The 10,000-nt window shown below is 43.3% G+C and overlaps 1 pseudogene; it reads left to right on the top strand.

Annotated features, from left to right (window-relative positions):
• Positions 1-3,141: 3,141 nt before the first annotated feature.
• LOC123158894 (ATP synthase subunit alpha, chloroplastic-like) lies at positions 3,142-4,786 on the top strand (annotated as a pseudogene).
• Positions 4,787-10,000: the final 5,214 nt, after the last annotated feature.

Consider the following 10,000-nt stretch of genomic DNA (forward strand, 5'->3'; position numbering starts at 1 on the left):
CTGGGCGTAAAGGGCACGTAGGCGGTGAATCGGGTTGAAAGTGAAAGTCGCCAAGAAGTGGCGGCTGGGCGTAAAGGGCACGTAGGCGGTGAATCGGGTTGAAAGTGAAAGTCGCCAAGAAGTGGCGGAATGCTCTCGAAACCAATTCACTTGAGTGAGACAGAGGAGAGTGGAATTTCGTGTGTAGGGGTGAAATCCATAGATCTACGAAGGAACGCCAAAAGCGAAGGCAGCTCTCTGGGTCCCTACCGACGCTGGGGTGCGAAAGCATGGGGAGCGAACAGGATTAGATACCCTGGTAGTCCATGCCGTAAATGATGAGTGTTCGCCCTTCGTCTACGTGGATCAGGGGCCCAGCTAATGCGTGAAACACTCCGCCTGGGGAGTACGGTCGCAAGACCGAAACTCAAAGGAATTGACGGGGGCCTGCACAAGCGGTGGAGCATGTGGTTTAATTCGATACAACGCGCAAAACCTTACCAGCCCTTGACATATGAACAACAAAACCCATCCTTAACAGGATGGTACTGACTTTCATACAGGTGCTGCATGGCTGTCGTCAGCTCGTGTCGTGAGATGTTTGGTCAAGTCCTATAACGAGCGAAACCCTCGTTTTGTGTTGCCGAGACATGCGCCTAAGGAGAAATTGCCACCGAGTGACGTGCCAGCGCTACTACTTGATTGAGTGCCAGCACGTAGCTGTGCTTTCAGCAAGAATTTCACCATTGGGAGCCGGTGCCTTTCGAAGCACTTTCACGTGTGAACCGAAGTCGTCTTGCCCAAGACCCATGGAGACCTACCTATAGTGACGTCAAAGTACCAGTGAGCATGGAGGTTTGGTTGAAATTGGTTACGACGACGTCGAGTTGGCGGCAGAGGAAGACTCGGCATGAAGGCCAGAAAATGGTGTGGAACGTAGTGGTAATAGTACGCGCCCTGCTCCGAAACAAAGAAAAAGGTGCGTGCCGCACTCAGGAGGGACTGCCAGTGAGATACTGGAGGAAGGTGGGGATGACGTCAAGTCCGCATGGCCCTTATGGGCTGGGCCACACACATGCTACATTGGCAATGAAAATGGGAAGCAAGGCTATAAGGCGGAGCGAATCCGGAAAGATTGCCAGTTCGGATTGTTCTCTGCAACTCGGGAACATGAAGTTGAAATCGCTAGTAATCGTGGATCAGCATGCCGCGGTGAATATGTACCCGGGCCCTGTACACACCGCCCGTCACACCCTGGGAATTGGTTTCGCCCGAAGCATCGGACCAATGATCACCCATGACTTCTGTGTACCACTAGTGTCACAAAGGCCTTTGGTGGTCTTATTGGCGCATACCATGGTGGGGTCTTCGACTGGGGTGAAGTCGTAACAAGGTAGCCGTAGGGGAACCTGTGGCTGGATTGAATCCTTCGCGATGGAAATGCCCTCGCCTACTTGACTAAACTAAGGACCTCAACGGTATAAACATGTAGATTTTCTACTTTTCCATTTTCCTTCTTGTTTATCAATCACCAATCAAGACAAACCGGGCACTACGGTGAGACGTGAAAACACCCGATCCCATTCCGACCTCGATATATATGTGGAATCGTCTTGCGCCATATGTACTGAAATTGTTCGGGAGACATGGTCAAAGCCCGGAGAAAGAGCAAGAAAACGGATGCGCTAACGCGCAACGGCTTTCGCGCTAGTTGCTCAAAAAATCGTATAAAAATCAAGCAACAAAACTAAAGAAAGCGTTAGCGCATTGGACTCGAAATCCAAATTGTGCTAGCTGACAAAGAAAAAACAGAATATAACAGAGAAATATTGGTTCTGACTGGTTGGTAAAAGGACTCTAAATCCTTTGAGTGGTTCGATTCCACAACAGAACAAAGAATGAAATGAATGAATGAAAGCCATGAGCATGCCTCCAGTAGGAAGATCGAGGAACCGGTGCTGGCACTCCTGGTTCATGGGATCCTAACCGCGATGGGGAGATTAGATATTATTCTTTCGTAAGTCCATCCACTGGAGATAGGTTGAGGAGAAAGAAAGGAGAAAACTAAAGAGAAAGATGGACAGTATATTGACAGTATCCGAATCAAATAAGAAAAAAACGTAGCTATTTCATCAAATCCCGATTGTGTGGGTGTGAAGTGGAAAAATACCATTCTGGCTGGCAGCGGGCATAGGACTGAAAATCCTCTTTCGCCGGGCCTTTTGGACTCGAAATCCAAACGGAGAGAGTGGTTCGAATCCACCTCAGAACAAACAATGAAAATGGCGTCGAGCGGGTGCAAGCTCGAGGATCTAGGAAGGATGGAAGAAAGCTTGACCATTTTTTCACTGAACTACTCGAACTTTTTGTTCGAAAAAGCGGAAATAGCTCAGTTCGAGAGAAGGTTGAGCTTCATCGGTTAGTGTGCACCAAAGGATGAGGTTTCTTTCCCGTCCTACAAATTGAAACCGTTCTAGCTTGATACTGCGATATCATCAAATCATCCAACGGAGCATGGAAACCATTTCGGTGGCGGTAATGGCCTCCAGTAGTTTTCTATGGAATCATACCACTATGGTCATCTATATGATTAGACCGTGCCGCTTCACTAGACTTTCCTGAACCATCCATTTTATCCCCACGGTCGTGACACCACTTTCTAAACAAAAGTTTCCAAAATCCAATGCGGAACCAAGCAGTAAGAGAAATTCATCATGATAATTATTAGTCGAAAACCAAAGTGGAACGGAGAGAACGGAGAGTCAGTTACAATGAAAAAATTGTTGAGGAATCATGTTGAAAGAACAACATTCTGTGTCATAAATATCGTATATAGAGATTTTTCATGTATCGACGCATTTGATTCAATTATGAAAGTACGTTGTACTGGACTTGTACCCCTAGTTACGCAGAAGTGCAAGCACAGAAGTGGATGACCGGACCTTACCAACATACTCAAAAAAGTATTCTATACTGGGGTCTGTGCTCTTGACAAGCAGTGTTTCCAGTCTAGCTATGTCAAATCGGGTGTGAAGTGTCCTTCTAGGTTCTGGCTGGTAGAGCAGAGGACTGAAAATCCTCTTTAGTTTCACGCATGGGACTCTAAATCCCAATTGCGCTAGCTCTGTGGTTCGATTCTACAACAGAACGAACAATGAATGAATGTGGGCGGTCAACCAGGTAAGCCTGTGCCCAGGAAAGAAAGGACTAGGGAGGGATTGAGAGAAGCTTTCACAGTGGAAAATGAAAAATAGCATATCATTCTTAGAAATTGTGGAATTTGACTCAGTTAGAGCTATGGTTTAGCATCAAGAGGGAAGTTTTGTAAAAGCAACAGGAAGAATTGCTCAGATACCCGTGAGCGTATATAACTTGGGTCGTGTTATAAATGCTCTGGCTAAACCTATTGATGGGAGAGGCGAAATTGTAGCTTCCGAATCTCGCTTAATTGAATCTCCTGCTCCAAGTAGAATTTCCAGGCATTCCGTATACGAACCTCTTCAAACAGGGCTTATTGCTATCGATTCGATGATCCCTATAGGGCGCGGTCAGCGAGAGTTCATTATTGGGGACAGACAGACTGGCAAAACAGCAGTAGCCACAGATACAATTCTCAATCAAAAAGGGCAAGGTGTGATATGTGTTTATGTAGCTATCGGTCAAAGAGCATCCTCCGTAGCTCAAGTAGTAACTACTTTCCATGAGGAGGGGGCCATGGAATACACTATTGTAGTAGCTGAAATGGCGGATTCACCTGCTACATTACAATACCTCGCTCCTTATACGGGAGCAGCCCTGGCTGAGTATTTTATGTACCGCGAACGGCATACTTTAATAATTTATGATGATCTCTCCAAACGGGCACAAGCTTATCGCCAAATGTCCCTTCTATTAAGAAGACCTCCCGGCCGTGAGGCTTATCCAGGGGATGTTTTTTATTTGCATTCACGCCTTTTAGAAAGAGCCGCTAAATTAAATTCTCTTTTAGGCGAAGGAAGTATGACCGCCTTACCAATAGTTGAGACTCAATCTGGAGACGTTTCCGCCTATATTCCTACTAATGTAATCTCCATTACAGATGGACAAATATTCTTATCTGCAGATCTATTCCATGCCAGAATTCGACCCGCTATTAATGTGGGTATTTCTGTTTCCAGAGTAGGATCCGCGGCTCAAATTAAAGCCATGAAACAAGTAGCTGGCAAATCCAAATTGGAACTAGCTCAATTCGTAGAGTGACAAGCCTATTATCCGCCTCTGCTCTCGATAAAACAAGTCAGAATCAATTGGCAAGGGGTCGACGATTAAGGGAATTGCTTAAACAATCCCAGGTAAATCCTCTCCCAGTGGAAGAGTAGATAGCTACTATTTATACCGGAACAAGAGGATATCTTGATTCGTTAGAAATTGAACAGGTAAAGAAATAGTTCAATCACCCCAGAATCGTCGAAATCCCCTCGAAATGGAGAGCGGCGCAAGTCTCACACTCTTTCTCTCACTCTCTATCCTCTGTCTTTCAGATTTTCCCCTCGTAGCTGATACAGTGAAATATTATTATGTAAGGGAGCTGATCCACAGGATTCAATGGTGAATTCTGATTTCCCCACAGACGAAACCAAAGGAGAAGAATAGAATAATTCACTGGTGCAGGCGGAGCAGCAAACCTTCGTAGAAAAGGGAGAGGGTATACCTAGAAATGATGAAATCAACCAGCACTGCCTTGCTAATTGAATAAAGGAAGATGCCGACTACTTTCTGAACAGAACAATGAGAGTCCCGAACAATGGGAGAATGGAGCTTCCCGTCTATGAACTAATCGCTAGACTATATCGTATCGAGCTCAAAGGTTTGTGCAACTTATCTATCAAGCCACACTTCTTTACTTCGAGATAGCGCATTCCACACTTCTTTACTTCGCTATAGAAGTAGGATCCCAGCCCACAATACAATCAGTAGTTTACTTAACTGATATAAAGAGTTTCCCTTGCCTGCCCCTACTATCAATTGATAATACATAAATGATCCGGGGCTAGTGTTGGGTAGCCGGGCCCACTAGAATTCAAGTGCTTCTTATCGATTCAATACGCCCTTAACGGATCCCCGTGCTTTATCTCCATTTGGTGGAGCAAGACCCTTGTCCTATCTTTTCTTTACAGAGCAATAGAAATGATGGTTGCCCCTCGCTGCACTGACCAATGATATCTCAGAAGAGAGAAAGACTTCTATAACTTGCCAATGATATCTAGTGGGCACTACGAACTCCAGGCATACTGTACTTGACCACCCTACTTTGCTTTGTCCCTATTAGGCGAAATCAATACTTACTTTCAATTGGTAGAGAGGAAGAAGAGAACTAACACTAGTAATAGGTTGATGACTTCTCTTAACAGAACTGACACTAGTAATAGGTTGATGACTTCTCTGACTTAATAGCTGGCCGACTTCTCTTCATGGATCACCGTTCTATATAGTTAGGCGCAGCATCGCGTTTAACCACCTATCCCTATTCCCTTAATCGATACCGTCCAACTATCCTTTTATTGGGACAGCAACATACTTCTCGTTAGGGACAATAGTTCCTATACTTAACTAACCTCTGTGCGCAATCACTGTTTGACACATCATTCTTTCAGCTTTTCGTTCTTGACGACTCTGTTTGACAGAGCTTGACCTTGAACTAGCTTTTTGCAACACAAACCACTATCTTTACTTTCCTTTAGCAATAGTATCTAACTATCAATTCATAAGAGTCAAACCGGTGGGTCCATCCCGTCTATCGACAGGTCCTGATACCGGATCTGGGAAACAAGCAATACTCGCCGCAATTCCTTAATGAAAAACAGACCTATCTTCTCTTGAAAGACTATCCTTTCCTCGCTTGTTATTGTGATATCAATGAAAGAAAGCTGGATACTGTCTTCTTCCCAAGAGCTCTATCAGCCCTGAATTCCTTAGCCATACGACTATTCCTTAGTTTCCTAATGCTGGTGGCCCTAGCTAGTGGTGAGACGGGGCATATACTATTCTCGGTCTTATAACAAAGAGGTTGCCTAGTTTGAACCGAACACTGTACTTGATCTCTTGTCCTATCACAAACAAGTCTCTTCCCCCGAGTCCTTGTAGACTAGTCCAAGTAGTCCTGGACAATAGCGTCCCGTCTCTTCGCTGACCCCTGGCACACAATCAGTATAAGACAAAGCAAGACAAACCTCTCTTATCCTTCTCGGCTAGAAGTTACAAGTTTCCTGTTCCGGTTTCGGCTTGAGGGAAGTGCCTGAAATCGATTCAATTCTTATCTCCGATTTCGAACTCTGGCTGGATTCTTATGACCAAGAGCTATTTTATTGGTCAGAAGAATGGAAAGACAACGAGAAGATGGTTCGGTTGCTCCTGCTGGAATAGTCCATTTATTTAATACTCCGACTCGCGTAACCCCGAATGACAATGTTGTTATTGCGGTTGGTCAGATCAATAAGACAACAAGGGAGTCAGAATATTCTGATAATAGCAAACAGGGCTTTGGACTCTATGGAAGGAGCCTTCAATGCTTTTCCAGTGTCAACCATTAGTCGATAACAGAATGAAATGACGCAATTAAGTTGAAAAAGAGAGTCATTAAAAAGAGGCATGCTTGAAAAAGTGTACAGATAATATGTTATGGATGTGAGGAGCCTCACCCAGTACTTTTCTTACTAAACTAAAAAACTCTACTCTCCTTTCACAGCCAACCCACCCATTGCTTTTTCGAGCTCGATAAAAAGGAAAGTTCACGTGCCAATCCTACCATTGCTAACTGTAATTACCAAGCCTAATCTTTCACTGAATACCGAGTAAAGCAAGCAAGAAAGAGGGAAGGAGCAGCTGTTTTCGAGCTAGGCTCGATCCCTTTTTCATCCACTTCTCGCTATTTGTAATTCTACTTGAATTAGTTCTTCCTAAGTTTAGTGAGGTGAGTACTGCATCCATAACTAGAGGACTTGCTTTTCTGCTTGGCTCCCAGGGGAAGTTGGATTGGATAAGACGAATTGAAGCACAAGGAAGGCAGTCGGTATTCAAACAACTATTCAGAGTTCCCAACTCTGGGTAAAGGAAATCTGTACTTGACGACTGAACCAAATCCTTTGCCTTTATTTATTCTATTATTTTGATATAGATCAGCTGAAAACAAAACAAAAATACTACTACGTTGGGACAATGACCCACCTTTCTCTACTCAACCTGTCATCTTCTCTCCTCGCTCCCTGGGACAAATAAGACTATTTATTAAGTGATAAACAAGAGAAACTAGTGATATTATCTAAGCTTCTCGCCATGTCTGATTGGCATTCAAGTCTGCCTTCCATTGCTTGAAAAGGCCTAGCACCGTAAGTAGCAATTGGCTATGTCCAAACTCAAACGTCGTATTTTATCTAAGCACAGGAGTCGTAATAAGGAAAGAAGACATAAGAATGGGAAGTATCGTCTAGTTATAACGTAGTATAAAGAGAGCTATTTCATGGATCTTGGTCACAATAAAAAGAATCCAATAATGATCTATCAACTAAATGAGTTTATTATATAATCCCGTATCTTCAAGGTTGTTAAGATGATTTAGTAGATGTGCCGGTATCGTTTTCATCTGCCATTGGGAGTGACTGCTTTGCTAATCTATCCTTTTATCCTTCTTTTCGGAGACAAGCACATATTACCGTAACCTAGTGATTAATATATCCTGTTGGTACTACTTCATCGAGCAATCAATCCTTTTTCCATTCTTATTCTGAGGTTGTCAGCTTCCTCCGATGGCACCACTTGTACTCTCTGTCGTAATCTGTAGACATAGTTTCTGGGCGTCTTTAAAAACTGATCGACATAGTTGTCACACACAAACCTGCGCAACGGCTTTGGAGTAAAAGAATCTCCTGCCCAGTCACACACATCATCTCGAGCGCGGAATCTACTACTCTAACAAGATACTCGGCTCGGGTAAATCATGCTTTCGTTATGTGAGGAAAGTGAAAGGAAAGAGGGAAAGGGAGACACTGGGCAATCCGGAATCGATGAAATCACTGTTTTTTCGCCTTGTAATATGTCCGGTTACATTCCAAAGATGAATCAGACCAGGAGATAGATAAGCGCTATGGCGGACACATGAAATAAGAATTTGAAAAGTAATGATCAACTTTATGGATCCATAGGTAGATTCACTTGTGAAGCTATGGGATGGGACAAGAATCAAAAGTACCAAAAGTAAGTTAAGTGGGACGCTGAGTTCATTGCTGCGATCGAGGGTCCAAAGCCAGCCAATTTGATGACCGCATAGGAACGGGTTCCGAATGCTCACAATAATGTAGTTGGAAATGACAAAAGGCTCCTAAATTGATACCTAATAATAGCTTAACAGCTCCTTCATTTTACTAAAGAGCCAAGTTCGGACAAGCAACTCGGAAGGAGGAATGTGTTGAGATGCCTATGCCTAAGAGAGATAAGCGGAGGACGTATGATAGCCGAGAGGATGTCGGTAAACGACGGAGTTTAAGGAGTTGTTTTTGAATTCGGCATGGCATATTTCATTTTTTAATGAGAACGTCGTCTCCTTGCTTACCCGCCTGGCCAATGGAAGGAGTTAATTACCTTGGTCAGTCAGCGAAAGAAAGAATTGATCTAGTTCATCATCCCAATCCTTCCTATTAGTTTCATTAATTAATTCAGCCCCAGAGTGTTGGCAATCAAGGGCCAAGAAAGAATCCCAAGTCTATCCTATCTCGCCACAGTCGAAAGCACAATCCCTTTCTCTTCCTATACCGAAATCGTCGTTTCATTCCTCCAGAACTTCTATTGCAGACATGATCCAATCTACCTTGCAAGACAGATTAAGATATAACTTAAGGCTTTCCCAAGCTGGCGCATAACCTCTAGTAGAGGGATTCACCCAGAGACAGAGAAGTGGGAAACCGCGGATGAAAAGAATACCGAGGTCTTTGATAGCAAACTTCTACGCGAGCTTTCTAACTAAAAGGAATCTCTTATTCATATGGCATAAAATGGAAAAACTTGATGGAGATTTCTTCTCAATTTCCATGGTACAGTCCCTTTGCATGCTACAGTTCCATTACTTACTACCTGAATTTTCTACATATGAAATTATGACATCTACGGTACTTGTCGTCTACTTCTGGTGGAAGCAATTCCAAAGGTGAAGATAATACTGAGCCGAATAGTAATGAGGGGAATGCAAAATCTAGCAAAGGTAAGAAGGGTCAAGGAAGAATAGCAGTGACTTATAAAAGGAAAGCACCGAATAAAAGGAAGGAGATCCGTCTTGATTTTTTGCATGTGGTCAATGCGTTTGCTGATTGATAACTGTCTAATCTTAAGATGGTTTTGTGGCACGTTACAAACATACATATACAGTCGAAATATAGTTGTGTTGAGTTAGGTTGAAGAATTTTTACCAGATTTTTAAAATGAGATATAGTGCTTTCTTTGTTCGGTAGGAGATTTTGCACTTTCATATTCTAGTTCCTCATTTGAGCGTTCTTTTGCTCTGTTGGTGGGGCATAAACTCATAAATAGTTTTTGTTTTTTCTTTAAATAATAGTAAAAGTATGCATTCAAGTAGTAGCTTTTTCTAAATAGTCGAGTAAAGTCGAGTAGGGCTGGCAACAAGGACTAGGAAGATACGGGCTAGTTTGTTTTTATAGGGGAAGGCTTTATGCAAGATATGCACGTGAGTAGGTCAGTATATGCGTATTTGCCAATAGAGGAAAACACGTAGTAAGTAGGCTTGCTTTTTCGTAGGGATAGGTAGCTTGACAAGGGATGCCTGGGATAGCACATAGGAAAAGTATAGAAGGAAAGGCGGCGGGAAAGTAGCCATGGTCAAGGTAAACAAGTACTAGGTCTTTTCTTTCCGAAGCAAGTCAAGGACAACTAGGTCAGTCTGGGGGGGGGGCAATCCTCTAGATCGATAGTTCTCTTCCACAGACTAAACTAATTAATAAACAATTTACAGAGTATTCTTGCATTCCTATCTGGTCTG

This window comes from Triticum aestivum, chromosome 1D (genome assembly GCF_018294505.1).
Source record: "Triticum aestivum cultivar Chinese Spring chromosome 1D, IWGSC CS RefSeq v2.1, whole genome shotgun sequence".
NCBI classification, from domain to species: domain Eukaryota; kingdom Viridiplantae; phylum Streptophyta; class Magnoliopsida; order Poales; family Poaceae; genus Triticum; species Triticum aestivum.